The sequence below is a fragment of the Rhodnius prolixus genome, unplaced genomic scaffold (assembly GCF_049639745.1).
Source record: "Rhodnius prolixus isolate KJV_2025 unplaced genomic scaffold, Rpr scaffold_5, whole genome shotgun sequence".
Lineage (NCBI taxonomy): Eukaryota > Metazoa > Arthropoda > Insecta > Hemiptera > Reduviidae > Rhodnius > Rhodnius prolixus.
Window position 1 is genome coordinate 12,921,296 of NW_027411624.1, and position 13,650 is coordinate 12,934,945.

The 13,650-nt window shown below is 34.5% G+C and overlaps 1 long non-coding RNA gene across 1 annotated transcript in view; it reads right to left on the minus strand.

Moving 5' to 3' along the window:
• Positions 1-241: 241 nt before the first annotated feature.
• The window catches only part of LOC141458295 (uncharacterized), a 117,387-nt gene continuing 103,978 nt past the window's right edge, over positions 242-13,650 (minus strand). Inside the window, exon 4 of the long non-coding RNA XR_012460875.1 lies at positions 242-411. This is a non-coding gene — a long non-coding RNA (uncharacterized lncRNA). The remainder of the gene's footprint in view (positions 412-13,650) is intronic.

Consider the following 13,650-nt stretch of genomic DNA (forward strand, 5'->3'; position numbering starts at 1 on the left):
TAGAGTAGGACATACAGCTAGGAAATGATAGAGATTCTCCTGTACCCCTAAGAAGCAAAAAGGGCACACATGCTTATCATCCCCTTACCGGTCTAACCACGGGACACTATTCAGCATGAGTAGCTCAGCTCTTACTCTTATGAGTAGGTCCTCTCTTATGATGGCTAAGAGTATAAAAACAACTTACCAATCCAATCAAATAAAAGAAAATTCATTTTCAAAACAAGAATCTCACCTTAATTCCTCAAGAATGCGTGAGAAAAGTTGGCAATTCCATTTCCTGGTTTAATCCAAAGATTCAAAATAACCATCTGGCAACTACAAATAACCTCGCATCCGCTCTCGTCCTTCCTGGATAGTGATGCAATAAGAATATCTTCTTCTCATGGACCATCCCCATCATTCTGTACTCTGCGAAAATATAAATAATTTATAAAATTACAAATAACAAGATAATACAAAAATAAAAAAAGAAGATGTCTAGCTATCTATTTCAACAGAAGATAGTGTAATACAAACATGAATTTTCTTAGATATTTCCTCCGAACCTTATTTGGAATTGACAGGAAGTATATTTACAACCAATAGGTGTTTTCTTTTCCTTTAATGTAGGAAACATTCGCTTCCGGGTAGAGTTTTATTTATTACCAGCTTGCTCTCTGAAGGACTGGCTACATTAGTGATGCTGTAATATTGCTGTGCCATTTGTGCAATTCTATTTCCTTTTGAAGTGAACTTCTATTTTCTTAATCATTTTAATGGAAGTTTTATTATTTCTATTAATAAAATCATTTAGTTATTCGAAGTAGAACTGCCATGGTTATTATTTTATTATTATTATTTAAACAGACTATAACATTTGGTTATTCTTGAATGGTATAACCATATAACTTGACTAAAAGAAATCTCTGAACAGCGGAAATGAGAAAATATTTTAGAATATATTTTCTGGCATAAAATTTCTGTCTTAATGAAAGATTACTTTATTTATTAATTTGTGGGATACGGGCAAAATATCTTAGCAACAGCATTGGGCTCTACATAGTCAAACGACTCACGTGGAACCCACCCACTAGACTTAAAAGACAAGCAATGACAAAACGTGCGAAACTGCTTTACAGACTACTTTGGACGGCGCTCCAAATTACCCATTGAACACAAACGCTTAATATACAGTACTATCCTCAAACCTATGTGGACTTACGGACTAGAGCTGTGGGGTTCAGCCAAACCTACAAACCTACTGACGGTACAAACATTTCAGTCAAAACTCCTCCGACAGATAGTTGACGCTCCTATCTACAGTGATATACCTCACTCTTCACAACGACCTCAACATTCCCTTCATAGACCAACTCGCCAAGACTGAATACCAAAAGTTCCATACTGCTCTCTCCACTTGCTCTAATCCTCTTGTACTGTCTCTCGCTTCCTCTGACATCCCTAATACTCCTCGACGACTGAATCGCCAATGGCCCCGCGACTTTCTTGCAGTCTAAAGGCCTAAACGTCATCCTTCTCCTATAGAGAGTGGTAACGCTGGGTACTTTCTCTCCTCCTGCTCTCCTCCCGCACCAGTTCATCACTCTCTCCATATTTACTGACTGTATACATACGATATATTCAAATTACAAAATAAATTAAAAAATAAAGGAACAGCATTCTTTTAATTTCTTGGGTGTCCAGTTAGCCTAGGCTGAACGTTATTTGAAATATTGGTGATTTAATCCCGCCGTAGAGTGTACATTTTTTGTATTATTTCTGGCTAGTGCCAGATTTTCATCAATTATCAGAGGAGATTTCCTCAATATAACTTCCTCTATGTTCCTGAATCAATACAGTTACAGACGCTACAGTTCGAATTCAAGCATCTCCTCGTCTAAGAGTGAAAATACAACTTTACGATCTAAAACGTTAACTTTTATTCATACTAATTTCCATTATCTTTATTTCTATTTTTACATTCATTTTTCTTTAATTAATTAATAAAAAAAATTCCATACTGCTCTCTCGACTAACTCAAATCCTCTAGTACAGTCTCTCCCTTCCTCTGACATCCCTAAAACTCCTCGCCGACTGAATGGCCAGTGGCCCCGCGTCTTCCTTGTAGGCTGAAAACCTAAATCATTATTCTCTTATCTCTCCTCTCTCCTCCTCACACTCTCCTCCATACATTCTCCTCTCTCCTATAGAGAGCGCTACCGCTGGGTAGTTTCTCTCCTCCTCCTGATGAGAAACTGACATTTGGGGCGAATATCATGCAGCCCAATTATCCTTCATTTACGATTTATGGTGGTGTCTGTAAGTTTTTCAGCAAATCTGAGGGAAAAATTTCACGTTTGGGTCTGTGAAGCTGACGAAAGGAAATTCACACTACAGATACCTCAACTTCCTGTATGGACAGCATGAACTGCTATGGTAGACAGTTCTCTGAGCAGAATCCCAAGTAAAAAATTCGGTACATCACAAAAAAGAATAAGTTCAGCCCTAACCAGAGATTCTAACAAAATATCTAGCGATTTCTCCCACGCTCTCTCTAAAAAAATATAAATAAAAATAGAAAACCAGAAATAGAAAGGCAGTTCGTTTGAAAAAATAAAAAAAAATTCAACGTTTTTACATTGACATAAATATCTACAGTTTATTAACTCTAAACACACGAAGCGCGCACATGTTACACAGGTACGTTTCGCCACGCTTCGCTTAGTTCCAAAATTATGTTTCAATTAACGCTTCAACTCCTCTAGAATTGTAATAATAAATTAAATATGGACTAACAGTATGGAGTTGGTTTATTTGTTTCATAGAAGTTTTCGTTTATTTCAGCACACATGTGCGCTTTTGTGATGAAAGCTTGATGCATGGTCCGGCCATTATGTATGTTAGTTGGTAAAAAAATTATTTGGCACCATATTGCTGGTATTCTGTTTATTTTATTATTATTATTATTATTATTTTGAAAGGGCCTTTTTTTTAAGGGGGAATATTTTGTGAAAGAATCGATGAAAATATGTAAATAAATCGAATGTAGAAATATCGAATGGAATAGAAGTGAACAGAAAAGTTAAGTTAAACACACACAGAACCTACTCTTGCCGCAGATTACCCCAAAAGCTCTCTATACGGCCAAAAGTTTTAATTTTTGTTTTTAAATGACTTTTGCCAGCCATCACAATTAAATTTTGACTTTTTCTTTGTTTCGTCAGCAACTATAATACCGGCCGCGTGAACAACACGCACTGTTGAAAGAAGTTTGACGACTTTGCCGATAAAGCTTTTAAAGTTCATTTTCTCTGAAATAATTTAAAAATCCAAGATGATAAAACCAAAAATTATTTTCAAAATTAAGCCCCACCATGGGTTACAGCCCATCTTTTCGTTCGCACTATTAATCTCGAAGCTACTCAGCTGCAAATCTATCTGGTTCATCCAGTTTCAGAGTTTTTGGTACTATTCCTGAATAGTGAGCAGTTGTAGATGATCAGCAAATTTACTGGTGAAACAATAATGACCGAAAAGAAAAATCGTTTACATATTCTCTGAAGCTAACGATCACTCCCCAATGGAATTAAAATGACTAATATTATCGAGCTGCAAAAAAGTGTGAGAATTTACACTAATTGGGAAATATTAACTGTGGCATGCAAAACCTAAAAAAAACAAACGAAACTTGCTGCTATCTATAACGTCACGTAATATTTAGTTCAGTTAACATTTTTATACGATAAGAACTGACTGTTCAACATTCTACTATATTAGCATGCTAATTCTAGACTTACTAAAATAGTGCTCCAATTTTTGTACCAATTTTCAAAAATAATTACTTAATTTCACCTAATAATGTTTTATTTCATTTAATTTTTTTTATTTTCTTTTTTCAATTTTTTTTTTTTTAATTTATTTTGAAAGTTGTAAACAATCTGTAAATATCTCTTTAACAAAAACTTACAGTTTAAAAAGTTAAGTATAAGGGTTGATTAAACGCCAAAAGGTACACAAATCAGCAAGTACCCAACATTTCATTAATACTTCATTGATATTATTTTAAGTAATTTTACAGCATTAATTGTCATTATTATTTTTTAGAATTTATTAGATGTTTCACAGACCCTTATGCTGGCCATTTTAATCTACAAAATATTTGTTCAAGTAGAACACCATTTAACTTAGATTGACTGTAATATCTAATCAACAAACTATTAATCACCGGTTAAAAATAAAAACTTTATTAAAAAAAATAAAAAAAAAAATGTGAGGCTAGAAAATTCAAAAACTTTTTTAAAAAAAATGCTTACACCAACATTCATCAATGATTTCATTTATTTATTTTTATTTTTAAATAAAAATCGTCGGTTTAAGTTCATTCTTCGATTAAAGTAACTGTTACTTTATGTAGTAGTCAAACGTTAAGAATAATAGGTAATAATTAATCTGGCTTTATCGCAAATAATATAGTTTTCTTCAATTACATTCTCAATCTAGGTATTCTTCCCACAGTATTATATATTTGGAATATAAGATAAATAAGATATGCATATTTTTATGACAGCTAACATAATTATTCCAGTATTTTACTATAAGTAAAATTAGAGGGACTACATTAAATTACAATTGAGAAATGAATAATTATTGTTGAATAATTTACTTGATATTACCTACGCGTTATTTGTGCTCACAAATACTTCGGAAAGACGAATTCTAGACTGAAATATTGTTTTAAATCCGTGATTCAAATTTAAAGAGTAACCGACTCTACCTTAGTCTTTTTCTACTTTAACGTGCATGTACATACTCGTACATACATGTGACTACTCAGAATAAAGAGCATAATAAAGATAAATCAGAGGAATAATTTGGAATAAAGCTAAAATAAAGTACCTATTTAATTATGAAGATATAATATACATTTTATCATAATTATAACAAAAAAATAAAATATTATGAATGAACAAAGGGAAGGGATTAGCTATGCGGTTAGCGTATTGGATTCCCACGTGGAGGTTCCGGGTTCGAATCCAGCTGCAGACCCTTAGATTTTCTCTTTCTAAGAGCTTCTTACAGCTCACTGTCCGGGTGATGGACAGTGTTGTCTGTAACGAGAGAACACTGTCCGGAGGCCGGCAGTGCACTGAAAAAAGCTCCGGGCGCCAATAACCTTAGATGTTGACGCGACTTAAATTATAAAAAGAAAGAAAAAGAAAATGAATGAACTGGCCAGCATAAGGGTCTGTGAAACATCTAATAAATTCAAAAAAATAATAATGACAATTAATGCTGTAAAATTACTTAAAATAATATCAATGAAGTATTAATGAAATGTTGGGTACTTGCTGATTTGTGTACCTTTTGGCGTTTAATCAACCCTTATACTTAACTTTTTAAACTGTAAGTTTTTGTTAAAGAGATTTTTGTACCTTTTGGATAGATTTTCCTTTTGTATGTTTTGCAAAGTTACAAATCTACTTTACAGATTTTTTAAAATTGGGAATAATAAATTTTAATTTTATCATTATAACCTGAAAAGGTGTTAAGTCGGAGTTACTACCATTGGAGAGATCTTATTATAGTTGCGGACCCCCAAACCATCCTCAATAACAATTTTTTTGAGAAAGCGTTTTGAATAAAATAGGAAGGTAATTTGTACGTAAATAGCAAAATTAAACTGCGATTTCAGTACTTCCCTTTAAGAGGAGTAAGAAAAATAAACTGCGATTACAGTACTTCTCCCTAAAAGGCGAAGAGGCAAAGATTTTGAATCGAACGACAATTCATTGATGTAAATCGGTTCACTCATTGATAATTTTAACGATTTCAGTACTTCCTCTTAGTAGGTGTAAGAGCATGATGGCACTTCACAGCCACGTAAAGGAGCTTTAACCACTTCTTCTTGCTAAATTTTATCAAAATCGGACTAAGCGTTATAGAAATATTGGTAATAATAGTTTTAGAAAGGGCCTAACTTGGGTGGGGCAAACTCCCCTCCTTATGAGGCACAGCGTCGAGACTTTAAAAGTGCAAATCTGTACAAAATTTCGATTCGAATGACACTTCATTCATGAAAATCGGTTCACGTTTCGATAATTTGAAACGATTGCTATACTTCCCCTTAACAAGTATAAGAGCAGATCGTCGCTTTAATGTTACGTAGGGGAGCCCTAACCCTGTCATCCTACCAAATTTTATCAAAATCGGGCTAAGATTTACAGAGTAATTAATGATAATAATTTTGGAGGGGGCCTTACATAAAGGGGGCTAACTCCTCTCCCTTTCCATGTACAGCGTCGAGACCCCCAAAAGGCACATCTACATAACATTCCGAAACGAATGACACCTCATTCATGAAAATCGGTTCACGCGTTTAGGCGCTACGTTGTTTACAAAAAAGGTAACAACAAGAAGAACAACAACAAGAACAAGACCAATTTTTGAAAATGCCGTTTTTGCACATTTTCGGCAACTTTTTTCTCAAAATCTATCAGATCTAGGTTGTTGCAAAAAAATTGCAGTCATAAAGGAGGATTTGCCCTATATTATAAAGAAAATTTGGGAATTTTATCTTTTATAGAAAAAGAGAAAAAAATTGTCAAAGTTGGGTGTTTTTCAACGTTACGCTTTTTCGTGCAGTTTTTGATGATCAACCCTTATACAACTGTCCTACCGGACAGTTTTAATGGGGAGAGTGATGAACTGGTGCGGGAGGAGAGCAGGAGGAGAGAAACTACCCAGCGGTAGCGCTCTCTATAGGAGAGAGGAGAATGTATGGAGGAGAGTGTGAGGAGGAGAGAGGAGAGATAAGAGAATAATGATTTAGGTTTTCAGCCTACAAGGAAGACGCGGGGCCACTGGCCATTCAGTCGGCGAGGAGTTTTAGGGATGTCAGAGGAAGGGAGAGACTGTACTAGAGGATTTGAGTTAGTCGAGAGAGCAGTATGGAATTTTTTTTATTAATTAATTAAAGAAAAATGAATGTAAAAATAGAAATAAAGATAATGGAAATTAGTATGAATAAAAGTTAACGTTTTAGATCGTAAAGTTGTATTTTCACTCTTAGACGAGGAGATGCTTGAATTCGAACTGTAGCGTCTGTAACTGTATTGATTCAGGAACATAGAGGAAGTTATATTGAGGAAATCTCCTCTGATAATTGATGAAAATCTGGCACTAGCCAGAAATAATACAAAAAATGTACACTCTACGGCGGGATTAAATCACCAATATTTCAAATAACGTTCAGCCTAGGCTAACTGGACACCCAAGAAATTAAAAGAATGCTGTTCCTTTATTTTTTAATTTATTTTGTAATTTGAATATATCGTATGTATACAGTCAGTAAATATGGAGAGAGTGATGAACTGGTGCGGGAGGTGAGCAGGAGGAGAGAAAGTACCCAGCGTTACCACTCTCTATAGGAGAAGGATGACGTTTAGGCCTTTAGACTGCAAGAAAGTCGCGGGGCCATTGGCGATTCAGTCGTCGAGGAGTATTAGGGATGTCAGAGGAAGCGAGAGACAGTACAAGAGGATTAGAGCAAGTGGAGAGAGCAGTATGGAACTTTTGGTATTCAGTCTTGGCGAGTTGGTCTATGAAGGGAATGTTGAGGTCGTTGTGAAGAGTGAGGTATATCACCGTAGATAGGAGCGTCAACTATCTGTCGGAGGAGTTTTGACTGAAATGTTTGTACCGTCAGTAGGTTTGTAGGTTTGGCTGAACCCCACAGTTCTAGTCCGTAAGTCCACATAGGTTTGAGGATAGTACTGTACATTAAACGTTTGAGTTCAATGGGCAATTTGGAGCGTCGTCCAAGTAGTCTGTAAAGCAGTTTCGCACGTTTTGTTATTGCTTGTCTTTTAAGTCTAGTGTGTAGGTTCCACGTGAGTCTACTGTTGAAGAGGACAGGTGGACAGGAGCCCCGCCGGAGAGTAAACGTGGCATGCTGGCATTTCTGTGGGTTCATTTTAATCCGCCACTTCTTTGCCCAGGATTCTATTTTGTGTAAGTGTGTCCTGTAACTTGTATGAAGCTGATGAAGGATGTGCACTTGTGGCTTGTATGGCTGTGTCGTCTGCATATGTACAGAGTAGTGTAGAGGGTTGTACAAGTACGTCTGATGTGTATACTGTGTAGAGAACGGGGCCAAGTATACTCCCCTGCGGCACTCCCGCCCCACTGTCGTGAAAGAAGATTTTTCAATTTAATGAGAATATATTAGTGTTTTTATGAAATTAAAATTTCTAATTTATAATGGACGTTCCAATAAGATGAGGGCTTCGTCAAGCGTGCCGAGGAAGACGTTGATGAGGCTACTTAGCCCCACAAACACTTAATGCTTCAGAGGTCACCGTCGAAAAATAATGCTCCACAGTTATTACTACTTCCGTAAAATAATAAACTCGTTGATAATAAAAAAATTGGATAAAAAGAAATCCAAATTTTTTAATTTGGATTTTATAAGGTGAATCTGTTCAAATTTGGTAAGAATTCCATTCTTTTAATTCCATACTCTTGAAAAAACGAGAAATTTGAAAGAGAATACAGATTTTTCAATATCCTTTAAAAAAAAAAAAAATTCTGAAGTTGTCCTGGGGACCTATAGTTCAAAAAATGGTTCATTGCATTTTAAATGAAGTGTTGACAAAACTATTGGCCCCAGAGATTTCCCTTTAACGGAGCAGATAGCCAAGGAATGTTCTAACCAAGATGAGGAATGAAAATAGGGGCATAAATGTTGTTTTGAGTTCAAACCGATTGTCCAGAGAAGAAATTGTATTACTTGTATTTATCTCCTTAATAAAAACATTTTATAGCGTTAGCGCTATAAGTAACAATGATACAATAGAGTAATAAATGATAAGGTAACGAGTGGAGAAGTTACCCAGTGGTAACACTCCCAAACATTAGACTATTATTAGTCACCTCTCTTCACTGGAGAGGAGATCACGAGGCCACACTGTCTCTTAAGACGTCTTGTCCGGGTTATCAGGAAGAGTTCTTGAAGAAAGATTTTGTAAGCTAGAGGATTTATATGAGATTTGCAGGCTGAAGTGGAGTTTTCTGTATCGTGTTTTCAGCGACTTGTAGTGACAAAAGGAATGTTAAGGTCAGTATGTAATAGACATAAAATGGAGACATAAAATGGAGCGTTTACTTATAGTTCGAAGTATTACAGATTGAAGAGACTGAATCCTTTGGAGATTTGGAGCGTTTGCTTGAACCCCACAGCTCTATTCCATGAGCCCAGATTGGATTTAAAATAGAAGTATAATTCACTCAGAGAGAGTTTTTGATCTATCGTCTAAGAGTCTTTTAAGTAGTCCATAGCGTCTGTTTAGTTCTGTTCTTTTAAGTCTTGTGTGGGGCTAACAAAAACTTACAGTTTAAAAAGTTAACTATAAGGGTTGATTAAACGCCAAAAGGTACACAAATCAGCGAGTACCTAAAATTTCATTAATACTTCCGCTCGTAATTTCAGCCATTTAGAAACATCCGAAAAAGCATATTGTAATAATTGATATCATTTAAGTAATTTTACTGCATTAAATTATCATGAATATTTTTTAGAATTTACTAAATATCACAAACCCAGTTTATTTGTAATATTTTTTTGTTAAAAATATAATAAAATACACAGTACATCTGCACTCAATGTAAAATAAAGAAACCGCGCAGTGTATAAATGAAATGAACAGAAATAAATTTAAGAAATAATAGCTTAAGAAATAAGACCAATTTTTTATTATTTGATTCTATTCGTTAAAGTATTCGCATTTTAGACACAAAGATGACCGAAAAGTTTTATAAAATACAAGAAAAAAATATTGTTATGAGTATACTTCTTTTTGAGGCGCCACGGTAGCCGAGCGGTTAGAGGCGAGACCAGTAAAGCTAATATGTATTGTGGTAGGGTTCGATTCCCGGTCTTCAGGCATTGGATTTTATTTAATAGTTAATAAAAGGAATTTTACAGTTAAGTATGTTTGCTAGTCGCCTCCGTCCACGACACCTAATTGGTAGTTGGACGTTAAGCCCCGCCTGAAAAAATAGGCGATTACTTTACTTGACTTGCTTTTTGGAGACTAAAAGAAAGTATTTTGTTTCAACCTTTTCCTTGTTTTTATCCCGAAGGAAAATTAAAGGTACCGGCCAAATGTTTTCATTCAAAAGGATTTGTCCTTAAGCCACAGCATTAATTACTGGCTTTATCTAATAAGTTTCACTTATCCAATATTCCATTTTATTTTATTTTATGGTTACGTGTTGGTAAAGATGTCAGTTTATTGTTTTGCAGTATTTAAGCTCAGTGTTAACTAAGTGCGCTACCTATAAAAGCCAACATATTGGGCTCTCTTTGTCAAATTGTTGGAATTAGCACATCTTCTGAAGTTAAAATTATTTCAGCAATGGCTTATAAGTGAATACCATTTTTAATTAAGTAAAATATTTTGTAAAGTGAATAATTTTTTACAGAATTTAAAAAAAAAATAGTTGACCTGAATTTCAAAGTGCATAATACATACACATTGGCTGTTATTATGGATGTAGTTATTAATATATATGCAGATATGTTGGTCAGTAAAGGCGGGCGACATGTGGGGCTGAAGGGATGGTTATTATTGGGGCATGGCCGACGACACTCATACATACATGTCTCTGTAGCCCCAATTCTAGCGTCACCCCTTCAGTGTCCCCTAATGTAATTCCACTCTCCCATCCTCACCACTTCTACCAACCTTCCATTTATATTCCCTTTCGCTCCCCACTTCCGCTTTGTACCTTTAACTACACCGCTCTGTTCACTAAACTTCAAAGCGAAAGCCGGAATATTTCTCCCTACAACCGGAACTGAATAACGTTCAAGTATTTAGGGGGTAAAAAAGAAGTAGATTTTTTCTGTTTTTTGTTTTTAATTAATACTCCAATAAAAAGTAATTGTTTAAAAGAAAATATATAACTGGAGGGACAAGAAATTGTTAAGAGATTCTATAAAACTATGGTAGATCAGTTACCTAGACAGCCATGGTTTAAGGGAACTAATAACTGGGTTGTTACGACAATAAGCAGGCTGAGAGCGAACCACGCGGTGTGTGAATGGTATCTTCACAGGATCAACAAAAAGGTCATCTCACCTCTTTGCGTAGATTGCAATGAGCAGGAGGAGGATTTCAAACATATAATAATATAATGATATGTCCACGTTATGTGGTAGAAAGGAAACGAATGTTTGACGACTTATACAGGTATTTAGATGCACCATTTCGCTACGAAGACATAATATTCTCCACCAACATCTATTTGCTTAAATCTATAGCAGAGCTAGCTAAGAAATATGAGTGTATTTAAAAGTTATAGCAGATTAGAATGATTGCAAGAAAATGATTACGGTGATTTTAATTTCGGTTAAGCTATAAGGATGGCAGGAATACAGAGTACTGATCCATCCATTAGCAGTAGTTTATGTAAATAGTTGTATATAGTAGAGGGATGAATGTGTGAAGCGAATGTATTTATAAGTAAGAATGGAGAGTGAGTGATATTCTAGTGATAAGCACCTAGACGATGCTGGCTGTATGGCGAAAGCCAATGCCAAAAAAAAAGGCAAAAAAAATTGTAAGCAAAATTTTAAAAGTTTTCCAAGAGATCAATCAAATCTAAAATCTTTTACTTTAAGCATCTAATAAGTGGAAATAACCCAATAAAGTTTAAACTCAAGCTTAACTGGCCTTCGGAATATGCAGTTAGAAGTTTGGGGTACCAAACGAATAGTGTTCAATTAAATCGTTGATTTATATCCTTATATGTTAAGTAAGGATCATTTCAATGCGTAGTGATCTTAGTCTTCTTCATTTTGGCAGATAAATTCTTTCTATGGGCCTTCAGGAATGAAATCATTGATACAGGAAAAGAAAAAGATGTTAGTAAGGTCAATCTCTAATTTTTACATGGAAGTAATCTTAACCAGAAGAATTCAAGTCTTTTCTAAAGAGACTGAAATCGGTGAACGATTCCAGTATTTAGAGAATATGGTCATCACTGTCGGAGTAGGCTAAGAACCACGAATATGGAGTGGAGTACACGCCAGAGTATGATCATGGTAAATCAATTCTTATCCCATATTTCGTTTACGTCACCTATGTTTAATTGCTACGTTTAAATTCTCCTGCAAATATTTATTTTGTGTCAAAAATAATCCCATAATTTCTGGACTAATAAAAGGACAGAGTGATTAGAACTACTGATATAAATCCTTAGGCCCAACACTTTGAGCACTTAAAAGAAAAAAGATCTAAAATAAAAGATGACTCTCCAATTTAATTAATTTTATTTTCTATAATAAAATTGTGATTTATTGTTTGATAATTTTTTGAAACAACTCGTTTCTGCCTGTAAGAATTCAAGGCGGCACTATTACCTTCCTTTTTATAGCACACCCTGCTTCACTACGTAAATAAATTCACTAGATAAAACAATAAATGTCACGTCCCTAATAAATGTGACAGGCTTTTTTTTAGACCATTAATCCAGATTTTTGTTTTTTTGTTTTATAGGCTAACACTAGGCTAGGTTACTACTCAGAGAAGGCTATCTTACTCATTGAATTCACCAATTTTCATCATTTCCTTTTGCATAATACGTTGAAGAAGATAACGTTAAATTTAACAGGCTATCTTGGCAGATCCTTTTCAAATTGTGTAAAAAAAATTCCTTGGTTCTTACTCAACTCCTGAATAGCAAGATGTGCTACGTAATAGCATTAAATTACGAAATACTTTTTAAATTATATTCTCATATTTTTTTGTTTAACTATAGCCTTATTTGGTTCTCCAAAACTTTAATTATGGTAAAAAATAAACAGTAGCGTGCCCATAATTTAAAGCTATTTGCGTGTTACTTAAATTTAAAACAAAAAACAAAGAAGGTGAATCACCGACTCATCGCATGATTTTTCATTTTTCGCTCACTTAATTTTTGGTTCATATTATCATCAACCATTTTGTTTTTAATCTTAACACTAGCAGAGTGTTGTTGACAACAAAATGTTAATGATATTTAGTGATAGTCTAACAATAGAAATAATTTTTAGTTATCTTGTGTACGTAAAGTAGAAAATTGTACTTTAGTAATAAGTCTTCAACATCAGTACTTATTTTTAATGTTAGTGATAACTATAAAATTGTTTTAATGATTAGCGAATCATTATCGAATGGAATTTCGCTCATTTATTAACACAACTTATGATTTAAGGAAGCCATGTTTAATGAAACATAATTTTAAACACAATTTTTTTGCTTCCTTTATGCATTAAGGGATCTTAGCGTACAAGGCTAATGATTGCATAATATGCATTTTCCTGCGCACACAGATTTATTAGTGTAGAAAATTTTTTTTTAATCGATTGCATAATGTGTAGCTACCAAATTCTGTTTCGAAACAAAATATTTTGGAGGGGTGGAATTTCCAACACAATCCTTGTTTTGAGTTCCAATCTCTCTGGATTAGAAAACAGGTCTCTGGAGAAGGATTCTTTAGTCTGCCTGGATGTACTCCTGGCCAATATAAATTGCTTTTCTGGACGATGATTTCCATAAGAGTTTGGTGGTCTCGTAATACAGACTGTTTTAAGTCAATCCTCTTCCTTTTTCTGACTAGAAGAAG